This window comes from Salvelinus namaycush, chromosome 4 (assembly GCF_016432855.1).
Source record: "Salvelinus namaycush isolate Seneca chromosome 4, SaNama_1.0, whole genome shotgun sequence".
NCBI classification, from domain to species: Eukaryota; Metazoa; Chordata; class Actinopteri; order Salmoniformes; family Salmonidae; genus Salvelinus; species Salvelinus namaycush.
Window position 1 is genome coordinate 36,436,825 of NC_052310.1, and position 16,330 is coordinate 36,453,154.

The 16,330-nt window shown below is 41.5% G+C and overlaps 1 protein-coding gene and 1 long non-coding RNA gene across 2 annotated transcripts in view; one reads left to right on the forward strand and one right to left on the reverse strand.

Moving 5' to 3' along the window:
- Nucleotides 1–16,330, reverse strand: part of LOC120046488 (adhesion G protein-coupled receptor A3-like) — a 321,556-nt gene that overhangs the window by 87,204 nt on the left and 218,022 nt on the right. The gene's annotated exons all lie outside the window — the stretch shown is intronic.
- Nucleotides 12,650–15,032, forward strand: LOC120046490. The gene is made up of 2 exons (XR_005476816.1): nucleotides 12,650–12,878; nucleotides 13,491–15,032. It is a non-coding gene; the product is annotated as an uncharacterized LOC120046490 (long non-coding RNA).

The window sequence follows — 16,330 nt, forward strand, 5'->3', positions numbered from 1 at the left end:
TAAAAAAACACCAATGGGTCCATATTAACTTAATATTAAGTTATTAACCCAGTCAGATAGTGTCAGGAGGAATTTGATCAATCATTTTTCGTATCCCCTTTCTTTCTGTGCCAACAAATGTTTATATGCTACAGGTAAACCAGATTGTCAGCTAGCTAGCTAATTAGGTAACATGTTGAACATGGTGTGGCTGCACAGCTTCTTCATATTTGATGTAGTCTAAATAGAAACTGAAAGACACAGACAGACATATACACCTCTATAAACTATACTGAAGTAGATATTAGTGGCTAATGTGCACATCTGTGGAGGTCAACTAGATCTGTTAAAAGGTCTACAACAACAACACATTTTATGTTTGTGTTAGAGAGCACATAACATGCCTATCTGAATTTAACTTAATCATTTGAAATCACATATTTCAATGTTAAGCTTTGATTTGTAACATATTAACTGTTTTTCAGTGCATAGTAGTCTACAAGAGTCTGTAGAACAGGTTCATATTAGTGGTACAGTTGAGTGAGAATTCCAGCCAGCAGTTGAAATTTTGATACATTGTATGACACGCCCTACACTACAGCCAATCATTGAGCAGCCTCCCATCCCCTTCTCTGCTCCCATCCCCTCTCCTTTACCAGGTCATATGCTGTATATAAGGCCACATAAGTATTAATGAACAAACAGCTATAGACAGTACTGAAGTCAGATATTAGTGGCTAATGTGCACATTCTGTGGAGGTCAACTAGATCGTTAAAAGGTCTACAGCAAAACACATTTATGTTTGTGTTAGAGAGCACATAACATGCCTATCTGAATTTAACTTAATCATTTGAAATCACATATTTCAATGTTAAGCTTTGATTTGTAACATATTAACTGTTTTTCAGTGCATAGTAGTCTACAAGAGTCTGTAGAACAGGTTCATATTAGTGGTACAGTTGAGTGAGAATTCCAGCCAGCAGTTGACATCCACCCACAACCACAAAGTCTATATACACTGCTCAAAAAAATAAAGGGAACACTAAATAACACATCCTAGATCTGAATGAATGAAATATTCTTAAATACCTTTTTCTTTACATAGTTAAATGTGATGACAACAAAATCACACAAAAATGGTCAATGGAAATCAAATTTATCAACCCATGGAGGTCTGGATTTGGAGTCACACTCAAAATTAAAGTGGAAAACCACAATACAGGCTGATCCAACTTTGATGTAATGTCCTTAAAACAAGTCAAAATGAAGCTCAGTAGTGTGTGTGGCCTCCACGTGCCTGTATGACCTTCCTACAACGCCTGGGCATGCTCCTGATGAGGTGGCGGATGGTCTCCTGAGGGATCTCCTCCCAGACCTGGACTAAAGCATCCGCCAACTCCTGGACAGTCTGTGGTGCAGTGTGGCGTTGGTGGATGGAGCGAGACATGATGTCCCAGATGTGCTCAATTGGATTCAGGTCTGGGGAACGGGCGGGCCATCCATAGCATCAATGCCTTCCTCTGCAGGAACTGCTGACACACTCCAGCCACATGAGGTCTAGCATTGTCTTGCATTAGGAGGAACCCAGGGCCAACAGCACCAGCATATGTTCTCACAGGGGTCTGAGGATCTCATCTCGGTACCTAATGGCAGTCAGGCTACCTCTGGCGAGCACATTGAGGGCTGTGCGGCCCCCCAAAGAAATGCCACCCCACCACCATGACTGACCCACCGCCAAACCGGTCATGCTGGAGGATGTTGCAGGCAGCAGAACGTTCTCCACGGCGTCTCCAGACTCTGTCACGTCTGTCACATGTGCTCAGTGTGAACCTGCTTTCATCTGTGAAGAGCACTGGGCGCCAGTGGAAATTTGCCAATCTTGGTGTTCTCTGGCAAATGCCAAACGTCCTGCACGGTGTTGGGCTCTAAGCACAACCCCCACCTGTGGACGTCGGGCCCTCATACCACCCTCATGGAGTCTGTTTCTGACCGTTTGAGCAGACACATGCACATTTGTGGCCTGCTGGAGGTCATTTTGCAGGGCTCTGGCAGTGCTCCTCCTACTCCTCCTTGCACAAAGGCGGAGGTAGCGGTCCTGCTGCTGGGTTGTTGCCCTCCTAGGCCTCCTCCACGTCTCCTGATGTACTGGCCTGTCTCCTGGTAGCGCCTCCATGCTCTGGACACTACGCTGACAGACACAGCAAACCTCCTTGCCACAGCTCGCATTGATGTGCCATCCTGGATGAGCTGCACTACCTGAGCCACTTGTGTGGGTTGTAGACTCCGTCTCATGCTACCACTAGAGTGAAAGCACCGCCAGCATTCAAAAGTGAACAAAACATCACCCAGGAAGCATAGGAACTGAGAAGTGGTCTGTGGTCACCACCAGCAGAACCACTCCTTTATTGGGGGTGTCTTTGCTAATTGCCTATAATTTCCACATGTTGTCTATTCCATTTGCACAACAGCATGTGAAATTTATTGTCAATCAGTGTTGCTTCCTAAGTGGACAGTTTGATTTCACAGAAGTGTGATTGACTTGGAGTTACATTGTGTTGTTTAAGTGTTCCCTATATTTTTTTGAGCAGTGTATATTAAGGCCAAATATAAGTCTTAATGAAGAAACTGCTATAGACAATACTGAAGTAAGATATTAGTGGCTCATGTTAACATTGAGTGGAGGTCAACTGATCCTAGATCTGTGACTTTAAGTGCCTAAAGCCAACTCTAATATACAGTACCAGTCAAAGTTTGGACACACAAACTCATTTAAGGGTTTTTCTTTATTTTTACTATTTCTACATTGTAGAATAATAGTGCACAAAACTGAGAATAATACATATGGAATCATGTTGTAACCAAAAAGTGTTAAAACACTCAAAATATATTTTATATTTGAGATTCTTTAAACCCTTTGCCTTGATGACAGCTTTGCACACTCTTGGCATTCTCTCACCCAGCTTCACCTGGAATGCTTTTCAGCAGTCTTGAAGGAGTTTCACATATGCTGAGTACTTGTTGGTTGCTTTTCCTTCACTCTACGGTCCAACTCATCCCAAACCATCTCAATTGGGTTGAGGTCGGCTGATTGTGGAGGCCAGGTCATCTGATGCAGCACTCCATCACTCTCCTTGGTAAATAGCCCTTACACAGCCTGGAGGTGAGTTTTGGGTCATTGTCCTTTTGAAAAATAAATGATATCCCCACTAAGCGCAGACGGTGTATCGCTGCAGAATGCTGTGGTAGCCATGCTGGTTAAGTGTGCCTTGAATTCTAAATAAATCTCTGACAGTGTCCACCAGCAAAGCACACCACACCTCCTTCTCCATGCTTCACGGTGGGAACCACACATGCATAGATAATCCGTTTACCTGCTCTGCGTCTCACAAAGACACAGTTGGACCCAAACATTTCAAATTTGGACTCATCAGACCAAAGGAAGATTTCCACGGTCTAATGTCCATTGCTAGAGTTTCTTGGGCCAAACAAGTCTCTTCTTATTTTTGGTGTCCTTTAGTAGTGGTTCTTTGCAGCAATTCGGCCATGAAGGCCTGATTCACGCATTCTCCTCTGAACAGTTGATGTTACTTGAACTCTGGGAAGCATTTATTTGGGCTGCAATCTGAGGCTGGTAACTCTAATGAACTCATCCTCTGCAGCAGAGGTAACTCTGGTTCTTCCTTTCCTGTGGCGGTCCTCATGAGAGCCAGTTTAATTATAGCGCTTGATGGTTTTTGTGACTGCACTTGAAGAAACTTTAAAAAGTTATTGACATTTTCCTCATTGACTGACCTTCATGTCTTTAAGTAATGATGGACTGTCGTTTGTCTTTGCTTACTTGCGCTGTTCTTGCCATAATAGGGACTTGGTATTTTACCAAATAGAGCTATCTTCTGTATACCACCCCTACCTTGTCACAACACAACTGATTGGCTCAAACGCATTAAGAAAGAAAGAAATTCCACAAATGTACTTTTAACAAGGCACACCTGTTAATTGAAATGCATTCCAGGTGACTACCTTATGAAGCTGTCAAGAGTGTGCGAAGAGAGTGCAAGAGTGTGCGAAGCTGTCATCAAGGCAAAGGGTGTTTACTTAAAATAATGTCAAATCTCAATATATTTTTTATTGTTTTTTAACACCTTTTTTGGTTACTATGTGATTCCATATGTGTTATTTCATAGTTTTGATGTCTACAATATTATCTACAATGTAGAAAATAGTAAAAATATAGAATCCCTTGAATGAGTATGTGTGTCCAAACATTTGACTGGTACTGTATATATATTTTGCGGTTGGCTAAAGCCTCAAGTATGAAGGTAGGGTGGCCACGCCCATCTCGTTTATGAACTTTATGGGGCCTAAGGCCATTTCTAAATATAGATGCTGCTATTGGCTCAGTATTCAAGTATGATGTCGGGAGTGCCACGTTGTGCCACCCAGTTAAGTTACAAGTGTCCAGGGCAAGGTTCTTATATCAATGGTCTGATTAGCTCGAGACTCAACATACGCATCTCCCCTCATTGCCATAGACATGTTTAAGCTATGACCCCCTAGACAAATCCCCTCAATAGCTTTGAAGACTAGAAAATGTACGAATACCCTTAGTTAGATAGAATTTGTAAACGTTCCAAAAAGGGCCAAAAAAACCGGATAAAAATCTGTTTTTATAATATGTACCAGTTCATGAGGGTTGCCTAATCACCACATGACATTTTAGAAAGATGTGACCTTTTTAACCCTTTGAAACAGCCCCTATGACCCCAATTCAAGGCACTCTGGTTGTCACAGGAAGCTGAAAATAAACACATATCCTCATTGGGGTAGGCTTTTACAGAATCCTGAGTTTCAATCTTTACGTTAAGAACTGACTGATTTACAGAGGGTTGAACTCAGTGTTTATACAAACTGCAGGTTGGGTATATCAAAACCACTTTTAGGGTAATTTAACCACTTCCAGTTGCTCTAGGAAGCTTAAACTCAACACAGGTAACCTCATAGTGGCCTGATGGATTGTCATTGAAGACAGCTTGAGATGGCAATCATAACCCACATAGGCATCAGGTTGAATTTAGGGCAGCAGGCAATGTATTCCTATGGGGAGAGATGTCAATGTAACTGTTAGAAGAAAAACCCTGTTTTCACTGTTAAGGTTAATTCCACACTGTCAAGGTTAGGCTTGCACAGATCGGGAGGACCTTGGGAAGGTTCCTGTGATTGAATTGTGCTTCTAGCCTCAACGGTTCTGCCGCTGTCACCCAAAAGCACCTACATTTAGGTCAGGCTTCGTTTTGGGCCTTGTGCTAAGACCTTTCTGGATGTCAATATCGTTCCCCAAAAACGTCAGAGACAGCTGCTCTTCACATATGTGGCTCTGTATATGGCCCCCAACCATAATCTGGAAATATATTAAATTCAGACTATACATGGATACATAGCACTACCTAGGTGGAACTTGTAAGTCCTCAAAAAGAGCCAAAAAAACCGGATAAAAATCTGTTTTTATAATATGTACCGGTTCATGAGGGTTGCCTAATCACACACATGACATTTTAGAAAGATGTGACCTTTTTAACCCTTTGAAACAGCCCTATGACCCCAATTCAAGGCACTTCCGGTTGTCACAGGAAGCTGAAAATAAACACATATCCTCATTGGGGTAGGCTTTTACAGAATCCTGAGTTTCAAGTCTTTACGTTAAGAACTGACTGATTTACAGAGGGTTGAACTCAGTGTTTATACAAACTGCAGGTTGGGTATATCAAAACCACTTTTAGGGTAATTTAACCACTTCCGGTTGCTCTAGGAAGCTTAAACTCAACACAGGTAATCCTCATAGTGGCCTGATGGATTGTCATTGAAGACAGCTTGAGATGGCAATCATACCCACATAGGCATCAGGTTGAATTTAGGGCAGCAGGCAATGTATTCCTATGGGGAGAGATGTCAATGTAAACTGTTAGAAGAAACACCCCGTTTTCACTGTTAAGGGTTAATTCCACACTGTCAAGGTTAGGCTTGCACAGATCGGGAGGACCTTGGGAAGGTTCCTGTGATTGAATTGTGCTTCTAGCCTCAACGGTTCTGCCGTGTCACCCAAAAGCACCTCACATTTAGGTCAGGCTTCGTTTTGGGCCTTGTGCTAAGACCTTTCTGGATGTCAATATCGTTCCCCAAAAACGTCAGAGACAGCTGCTCTTCACATATGTGGCTCTGTATATGGCCCCCAACCATAATCTGGAAATATATTAAATTCAGACTATACATGGATACATAGCACTACCTAGGTGGAACTTGTAAGTCCTCCAAAAAGAGCCAAAAAAACCGGATAAAAATCTGTTTTTATAATATGTACCGGTTCATGAGGGTTGCCTAATCACACACATGACATTTTAGAAAGATGTGACCTTTTTAACCCTTTGAAACAGCCCCTATGACCCCAATTCAAGGCACTTCCGGTTGTCACAGGAAGCTGAAAATAAACACATATCCTCATTGGGGTAGGCTTTTACAGAATCCTGAGTTTCAAGTCTTTACGTTAAGAACTGACTGATTTACAGAGGGTTGAACTCAGTGTTTATACAACTGCAGGTTGGGTATATCAAAACCACTTTTAGGGTAATTTAACCACTTCCGGTTGCTCTAGGAAGCTTAAACTCAACACAGGTAATCCTCATAGTGGCCTGATGGATTGTCATTGAAGACAGCTTGAGATGGCAATCATAACCACCATAGGCATCAGGTTGAATTTAGGGCAGCAGGCAATGATTTCCTATGGGGAGAGATGTCAATGTAAACTGTTAGAAGAAAACACCCTGTTTTCACTGGTAAGGGTTAATTCCACACTGTCAAGGTTAGGCTTGCACAGATCGGGAGGACCTTGGGAAGGTTCCTGTGATTGAATGTGCTTCTAGCCTCAACGGTTCTGCCGCTGTCACCCAAAAGCACCTCACATTTAGGTCAGGCTTCGTTTTGGGCCTTGTGCAAGACCTTTCTGGATGTCAATATCGTTCCCCAAAAACGTCAGAGACAGCTGCTCTTCACATATGTGGCTCTGTATATGGCCCCCAACCATAATCTGGAAAATATTAAATTCAGACTATACATGGATACTAGCACTACCTAGGTGGAACTTGTAAGTCCTCCAAAAAGAGCCAAAAAAAACGGATAAAAATCTGTTTTTATAATATGTACCGGTTCATGAGGGTTGCCTAATCACACACATGACATTTTAGAAAGATGTGACCTTTTTAACCCTTTGAAACAGCCCCTATGACCCCAATTCAAGGCACTTCCGGTTGTCACAGGAAGCTGAAAATAAACACATATCCTCATTGGGGTAGGCTTTTACAGAATCCTGAGTTTCAAGTCTTTACGTTAAGAACTGACTGATTTACAGAGGGTTGAACTCAGTGTTTATACAACTGCAGGTTGGGTATATCAAAACCACTTTTAGGGTAATTTAACCACTTCCGGTTGCTCTAGGAAGCTTAAACTCAACACAGGTAATCCTCATAGTGGCCTGATGGATTGTCATTGAAGACAGCTTGAGATGGCATCATAACCCACATAGGCATCAGGTTGAATTTAGGGCAGCAGGCAATGTATTCCTTGGGAGAGATGTCAATGTAAACTGTTAGAAGAAAACACCCTGTTTTCACTGTTAAGGGTTAATTCCACACTGTCAAGGTTAGGCTTGCACAGATCGGGAGGACCTTGGGAAGGTTCCTGTGATTGAATTGTGCTTCTAGCCTCAACGGTTCTGCCGCTGTCACCCAAAAGCACCTCACATTTAGGTCAGGCTTCGTTTTGGGCCTTGTGCTAAGACCTTTCTGGATGTCAATATCGTTCCCCAAAAACGTCGAGACAGCTGCTCTTCACATATGTGGCTCTGTATATGGCCCCCAACCATAATCTGGAAATATATTAAATTCAGACTATACATGGATACATAGACTACCTAGGTGAACTTGTAAGTCCTCCAAAAAGAGCCAAAAAAAACGGATAAAAATCTGTTTTTTAATATGTACCGGTTCATGAGGGTTGCCTAATCACACACATGACATTTTAGAAAGATGTGACCTTTTTAACCCTTTGAAACAGCCCCTATGACCCCAATTCAAGGCACTTCCGGTTGTCACAGGAAGCTGAAAATAAACACATATCCATTGGGGTAGGCTTTTACAGAATCTGAGTTTCAAGTCTTTACGTTAAGAACTGATGATTACAGAGGGTTGAACTCAGTGTTTATACAAACTGCAGGTTGGGTATATCAAAACCACTTTTAGGGTAATTTAACCACTTCCGGTTGCTCTAGGAAGCTTAAACTCAACACAGGTAATCCTCATAGTGGCCTGATGGATTGTCATGAAGACAGCTTGAGATGGCAATCATAACCCACAAGCATCAGGTTGAATTTAGGGCAGCAGGCAATGTATTCCTATGGGGAGAGATGTCAATGTAAACTGTTAGAAGAAAACACCCTGTTTTCACTGTTAAGGGTTAATTCCACACTGTCAAGGTTAGGCTTGCACAGATCGGGAGGACCTTGGGAAGGTTCCTGTGATTGAATTGTGCTTCTAGCCTCAACGGTTCTGCCGCTGTCACCCAAAAGCACTCACATTTAGGTCAGGCTTCGTTTTGGGCCTTGTGCTAAGACCTTTCTGGATGTCAATATCGTTCCCCAAAACGTCAGAGACAGCTGCTCTTCACATATGTGGCTCTGTATATGGCCCCCAACCAAATCTGGAAATTATTAAATTCAGACTATACATGGATACATAGCACTACCTAGGTGGAACTTGTAAGTCCTCCAAAAAGAGCCAAAAAAACCGGATAAAAATCTGTTTTTATAATATGTACCGGTTCATGAGGGTTGCCTAATCACACACATGACATTTTAGAAAGATGTGACCTTTTTAACCCTTTGAAACAGCCCATGACCCCAATTCAAGGCACTTCCGGTTGTCACAGGAAGCTGAAAATAAACACATATCCTCATTGGGGTAGGCTTTTACAGAATCCTGAGTTTCAAGTCTTACGTTAAGAACTGACTGATTTACAGAGGGTTGAACTCAGTGTTATACAAACTGCAGGTTGGGTATATCAAAACCACTTTAGGGTAATTTAACCACTTCCGGTTGCTCTAGGAAGCTTAAACTCAACACAGGTAATCCTCATAGTGGCCTGATGGATTGTCATTGAAGACAGCTTGAGATGGCAATCATAACCCACATAGGCATCAGGTTGAATTTAGGGCAGCAGGCAATGTATTCCTATGGGGAGAGATGTCAATGTAAACTGTTAGAAGAAAACACCCTGTTTTCACTGTTAAGGGTTAATTCCACACTGTCAAGGTTAGGCTTGCACAGATCGGGAGGACCTTGGGAAGGTTCCTGTGATTGAATTGTGCTTCTAGCCTCAACGGTTCTGCCGCTGTCACCCAAAAGCACCTCACATTTAGGTCAGGCTTCGTTTTGGGCCTTGTGCTAAGACCTTTCTGGATGTCAATATCGTTCCCCAAAAACGTCAGAGACAGCTGCTCTTCACATATGTGGCTCTGTATATGGCCCCCAACCATAATCTGGAAATATATTAAATTCAGACTATACATGGATACATAGCACTACCTAGGTGGAACTTGTAAGTCCTCCAAAAAGAGCCAAAAAAAACCGGATAAAAATCTGTTTTTATAATATGTACCGGTTCATGAGGGTTGCCTAATCACACACATGACATTTTAGAAAGATGTGACCTTTTTAACCCTTTGAAACAGCCCCTATGACCCCAATTCAAGGCACTTCCGGTTGTCACAGGAAGCTGAAAATAAACACATATCCTCATTGGGGTAGGCTTTTACAGAATCCTGAGTTTCAAGTCTTTACGTTAAGAACTGACTGATTTACAGAGGGTTGAACTCAGTGTTTATACAAACTGCAGGTTGGGTATATCAAAACCACTTTTAGGGTAATTTAACCACTTCCGGTTGCTCTAGGAAGCTTAAACTCAACACAGGTAATCCTCATAGTGGCCTGATGGATTGTCATTGAAGACAGCTTGAGATGGCAATCATAACCCACATAGGCATCAGGTTGAATTTAGGGCAGCAGGCAATGTATTCCTATGGGGAGAGATGTCAATGTAAACTGTTAGAAGAAAACACCCTGTTTTCACTGTTAAGGGTTAATTCCACACTGTCAAGGTTAGGCTTGCACAGATCGGGAGGACCTTGGGAAGGTTCCTGTGATTGAATTGTGCTTCTAGCCTCAACGGTTCTGCCGCTGTCACCCAAAAGCACCTCACATTTAGGTCAGGCTTCGTTTTGGGCCTTGTGCTAAGACCTTTCTGGATGTCAATATCGTTCCCCAAAACGTCAGAGACAGCTGCTCTTCACATATGTGGCTCTGTATATGGCCCCCAACCATAATCTGGAAATATATTAAATTCAGACTATACATGGATACATAGCACTACCTAGGTGGAACTTGTAAGTCCTCCAAAAAGAGCCAAAAAAACCGGATAAAAATCTGTTTTTATAATATGTACCGGTTCATGAGGGTTGCCTAATCACACACATGACATTTTAGAAAGATGTGACCTTTTTAACCCTTTGAAACAGCCCCTATGACCCCAATTCAAGGCACTTCCGGTTGTCACAGGAAGCTGAAAATAAACACATATCCTCATTGGGGTAGGCTTTTACAGAATCCTGAGTTTCAAGTCTTTACGTTAAGAACTGACTGATTTACAGCATTCGCCACAATAACATCTGCTAACCATGTGTCTTTATATACGGTATGTTATACCATATATGGCATCTTGCCTATGCCGCTCGGTCATTACTCATCCATATATTTATATGTATATATTCTATTCCATCCCTTTACTTGATTTGTGTGTATTAGGTAGTTCTGGAACGGTTGGTGTTGAATTGCTAGATTACTTGTTAGATATTACTACAATGTGTCCTAAAATGGTTACAAATACAAGACTGTGTGTGTGTGTGTGTGTGACAAGAACATTTGATTTGATTTGTTTTGATACGCTGCAGTATGGTATGTTACCACCAGGTGGCTTACAAAAATACCCCCTTCTTAGGACCCTGACAGTTTTGTGTGATTTTCAAACCAGGCATATTAGCATGCTATTTGCAGGCTATTCCAATGGTTTCCCTAGTTGAGACCATGGTTTTGGACCTAACTTGGTCAAAGGTCCTAATATGGAAGGTGTTTATATAAGTTGAGGTCCTAATACGATCTCAAAAACGAGAACACACACACACACACACACACACACACACACACACACACACACACACACACACACACACACACACACACACACACACACACACACACACACATTAAAATCCCTTGGTGAACTGCCTGAGGGCTCCTGACTCCATCCAGCACCATGCTTTATCATCCTTGAGCTGCCGTGCTGGAACCGAATTGGAGAGTGTACAAATCAAGCCCATCTACAGCCACCCAATAACACTCAGGGGAGCAGGCTAGTCAAACTCCCTAGACATGCAACATTCATTAACCCCTGTAGGTCTAAGCCCTTAGATTGCAATATCTACTAAGCTAACATATGGAATTGTTTAAAGATGGTCATAAAATTGATAATTTATCCATTTGATATAGAATTTTAGGACCCCTGTAGGTATAAAAATATATATATATAAAAAAGAAAATGAATTTTGAACATTGAATTTTGCCTTTACTGCTATTACCCATAGAAACACATTGAATAACACATTTGTTAACACAAAAACACAAAAACTGAATCATAAGGAATACGGTTTTGAAGTGTCTGTCCTATATCTGAGAGATATAAGAAACATTTTGACCCATGTTTGGTCACATTATTTGTGGCACATTTTACCCCCTATGCCCACTTTTACAGCCTGGTCCTTGTCCCGGATCCTCCCATGTGTAGACAAAAGGGAAACTATATCAGTCCGAAAGAGGATTTAGAGCTGCAGCCATTACAATAAACGGCGAGTCTCAAGCATAAACACACAGGGAGCTATTAAATATGTGACCCATTCACGAAACTAGGCGCATGTCGCAAGTCACGACTTCACAGGAGAGCCTTTTGAACGTACATTTGTTTTTAATCAACATGCGTTTTTTGGCAGAAATGCCTTCTCGAACATGTGAACTTTCATGTGCCTTAATATCAAACTTGTATGTAATCTGTAAATACGAATACAATTGTTAAATTACGAGCATAGTTGGTTTAGCAGTGAAAGACAGCAACCTTCCCGCTAGCCATGATTGGCTGAGATAATGAGTGGGCTGGACATGCCGAGAGATGAGTTTGGATTGGTCTGCGGTGTTGCAACTTGTGTCTGTAAAATGAGCTGCTTGTAATGCCTACATAGTTCTTTTGAAAATATATAACTTTAGCCATGGACAACTGCAAATATGTTGCTACTTCTCTCAGTAACATTGCTGCCCTGAATTTATCAGGCGCTATCGACAAAGGTCGTTCTGTATGCCGTTCTGTACCATCACTCATTCATATATCTTTATGTACATATTCTTTATCCCTTTACACTTGTGTGTATAAGGTAGTAGTTGTGGAATTGTTAGGTTAGATTACTTGTTGGTTATTATTGCATTGTCGGAACTAGAAGCACAAGCATTTCGCTACACTCGCATTAACATCTGCTAACCATGTGTATGTGACAAATAAAATTTGATTTGATTTGAAGGTCAGTGGGAACAAGTTGTGACGACGATCGTGCCATGCAGTGCTGACTGAAGTTTTGAAATCATTTTTGAAATCAGTGGAACACAACCAGTCAAACAAGCTGTGCAAACTAAACGGAAACAGTGTGTCTTATAAAAGTGGTTGCAGTCTGCTGTGAAGCTTTCATCCATGTATACAGGTAAGAATCTAGCAACGCATTCAGATATTATGCGTTTCTAATTTTGGCAGAAAGTTGTTTTCATTGTAAGTTAAAGCTTGCTGTTAGCTAGCCAGCTGGAGTTCGATGGCTGGCTTGCTAACTAACAATGAACCTAACTTTAGCTTGCTATGACAATCGGTTTATATTGCTAGTAACGTTACTCTATGGATTGGTATTATATTTCATATTTTAGTTAGTTAACGTGACATGTCTAAACAAAAGACCCCAAATTAAAGTTTGCTGTTAGCTAGCTAACGTCAGCTGAGGTTAGGTGGCTGGCTAACTAACATTAACTTGCGTATGAACTGTGTGTAACGTTAGTTCTCTCAGAATGCCATTTCACATTGCTAGTTATAGCCTAATGTTAGCTAGCTAACATTGAACCTATTGGTTAACTTTAGCTAGCTATGATAATTGGTGTGTATTGCTAGTTAATGCTTGCTGTTAGCTAGACAGCTGACATTAGCTGGCTGGCTAGCTACAGTAGCTAACATCACTACACACAGTTCATACAGGGAATATCTCAGAATGCCATTTCACATCTATTGTATAATAATGCTAAAATGTTTGTATATGGAATATCTCTTTCAGCATCAATCAGAACATGCATGACTCTAATCCACAAGTCATACAGTCATCAAAAGGAGAGCTGGCGCAAGCAAAGGCATCAGCTACATGGGAAAACACGTGTGGACCTGAATTGTGATAACTGCAGTGGCCAAAACAAGAACAAGTTTGTGCTCTGGTATGCACAAGCTCCACCACAATCTGTACCTTCACTTCCTGATCACAAGTTTGCCCGACTGGTGCTTCTGCCTCATTTTAAGCAGCGCTTCAGAAAGACCAGAGTCAACACTTTGAGATTGCAGGTGTTGTGAAGGACAGCACTGATGGGTCAACATCCCACAGCTGGTTGGACTGGAGGATGGTACGGTGCTGGTGGAAAGCTATGGCTGGCAACTACACCTGACTCTACTTCAGGCCACTGCCACAGATCAAGCAGTACCAGCACTTCAGATAAGAATAACCTCATACAATGAAAATGATTTATCTAAACTTGGGAGGTGAATTGATGTTGTGCAGGGTTGTAATGTCAGTTTTTTGTTCCCTGTTTTACAGCTTCAATGCTCTGGAGCCTTGTGTTGTCGCCAAGGCGTTATCGGACTGTCGGGACCAGGTTTCAGGTGCTGCGCATCCTTCTTCCCATAGATGGTCTGCCTGTGAAAGCACCACCTGGACTGGACACAGCTAGACAAACTATATTTGACAAGCTCAGGGAGTTTTGCGGCAAAGAGGGTATGGACGTCACATGTCCTGCACCAAAGTCAAGGGCAGGACAGAAACAGGCTCTCGGAATATAGATTCCCTGGTTTGGATGGACCAGTCATCAGCACTATCTGCAGTGCCTCTATTCACATGACTCCCTCCTAACACACATGTTGCTGCTACTATAAAAATAAATTTAAAAAATGTATCCTGCTGCTCGGCCACTTTACCCCTAATTGTATGCATAGAACTACCTCTATCACTGATATTGTGTATGTTATTTATATTGACACTGCCTATTTCTGATATTGCTACTATGCAAGTAACCATCTGGCTGTACCATTTACACCTTCTGTAGAGGCCATCCACTTAGCAAAATATTGAGGTGTGGTTGTAACATGATTTTGTGACATACCACAACAATATCAAGTGTCCATCACATAAATATCTTTATGTACTGTACATGTGCACCTCACTCAGGTTTCATCTCCAGTTGATTGACCTTAACTTAGTATTCCATACATGTGATAAGTGCATATGTAACGGTATGCTAATGTACTGGTGTGGAGGCATTTGGGCAGCGGTGTAAAATTACTTGGAAGTACTAAAATTGTTTTGTGATATCTGTACATTACTTTACTATTTTATATTTTTGGCTACTTTAACTTCACTATGTTCATGATACTTTTTACTCAATACATTTTCCTTGACACCCAAAAGTACTTACATTTTGACAGAAATTGTCCAATTCCCACACTTATCAAGAGAACATCCCTACTGCCTCTGATCTGGCCGACTCACTAAAGTCAAATACTTTGTAGATTATGTTGGGGTGTGCCCCTGGCTAACGCTAATAAAAGGAAAAAAGAATTGTGCCGTCTGGTTTAATATACGGAATTTGACATTATACTTTAACTCTGACAATGTAGTACTTTTTCCACCACTGAATGTGGCTGGGGGTTATAACATTTTCACATGACTCATCAATTTAGACAAGTGTGTCTAAACTTATCTGGACACCATGTTTACCTGTAAATGTTCCTTATTGTAGGCTACTACCACTTTTAGTCTTTTAATCTTTACACTACTCACTGTTTAGCACATGACCTCACATGTGAATCCTTAGAGATGGGTGGGGCTGGTTTTTGAGGGTGTGAACCATGCTGAATGGGTGTAGACAAAGGAGAGCACTCCAGTAGGTACCACAACTTTCAAAGCCCTTTTCTCAAAAGTGTTTCGCTAAAAGGATCAACTTTCAAAGCAGAATTTCTCAATTGCAGTGTGTGATATGCCATTTTGTAGTTCTGAGTCTTTACTTTTATCCAATGAAAAAAAAAAAATGCTACAGAAGACCAATTTGAGCTGGTCAGTCACAATTTCAAAATGACATCACTGTGTGTTGCACGGGTGCGTCAAACGACTCTATAAAACATTTCACTGAGGCCCCCTGGCTGCTAGTTGAATGCTCTGATAAGCTTGGAGAAGGAATAAGGCAGGAGCACGCTCATCTTCACTCACTACCACTTAATGTTGACAGAGGCATGCACATAAGCACACTGTTTAAGAGTAATGAAATCAAGTTCAATCAAATACAACCCCATCATATTAAGGTTCATTATGAGATAATGAATCCCATTTGGTATACAGTGGAAAGTCCCTCCAGACAAACATCGTTATTTAAGGGTCGTGTGTATAATTTGTGCTTTATTTATCTACTTACACATCGGAGGATACGGTTAACATCACGTCCCCAGAGTCTCTTCCTCTGCCTTAGATTAAAATGGGGTAACATTAGCTGTTTATCTGAATTATATCACTAGTTACTGCAGTGTCTTTTCCTAATAGACTTCAAGCTACACTAAATGCTCTGCGGAGTGACCTTGATCCCGTGTGTGTTCAGTGTGTGTGTGTGCCTGCATATGTGCGGCACAGCCCATTCACTGTTCAGCATTACATAAATGTTACTGAACATTGATGACAACTAAGGGATTATGAAGGCATGGAACTCGATGTATAAATGAACAAATGAAACAACCTGAACAAAGTCTGAAGGAGGTAATAACTTTCAAATGACTAGATACCGGATGAAATGAGACTTCTTTATGTATCATGCTTATTCCACTAATCTGAATGTGTCAATAGAAATACATATATGGAATGGGGAA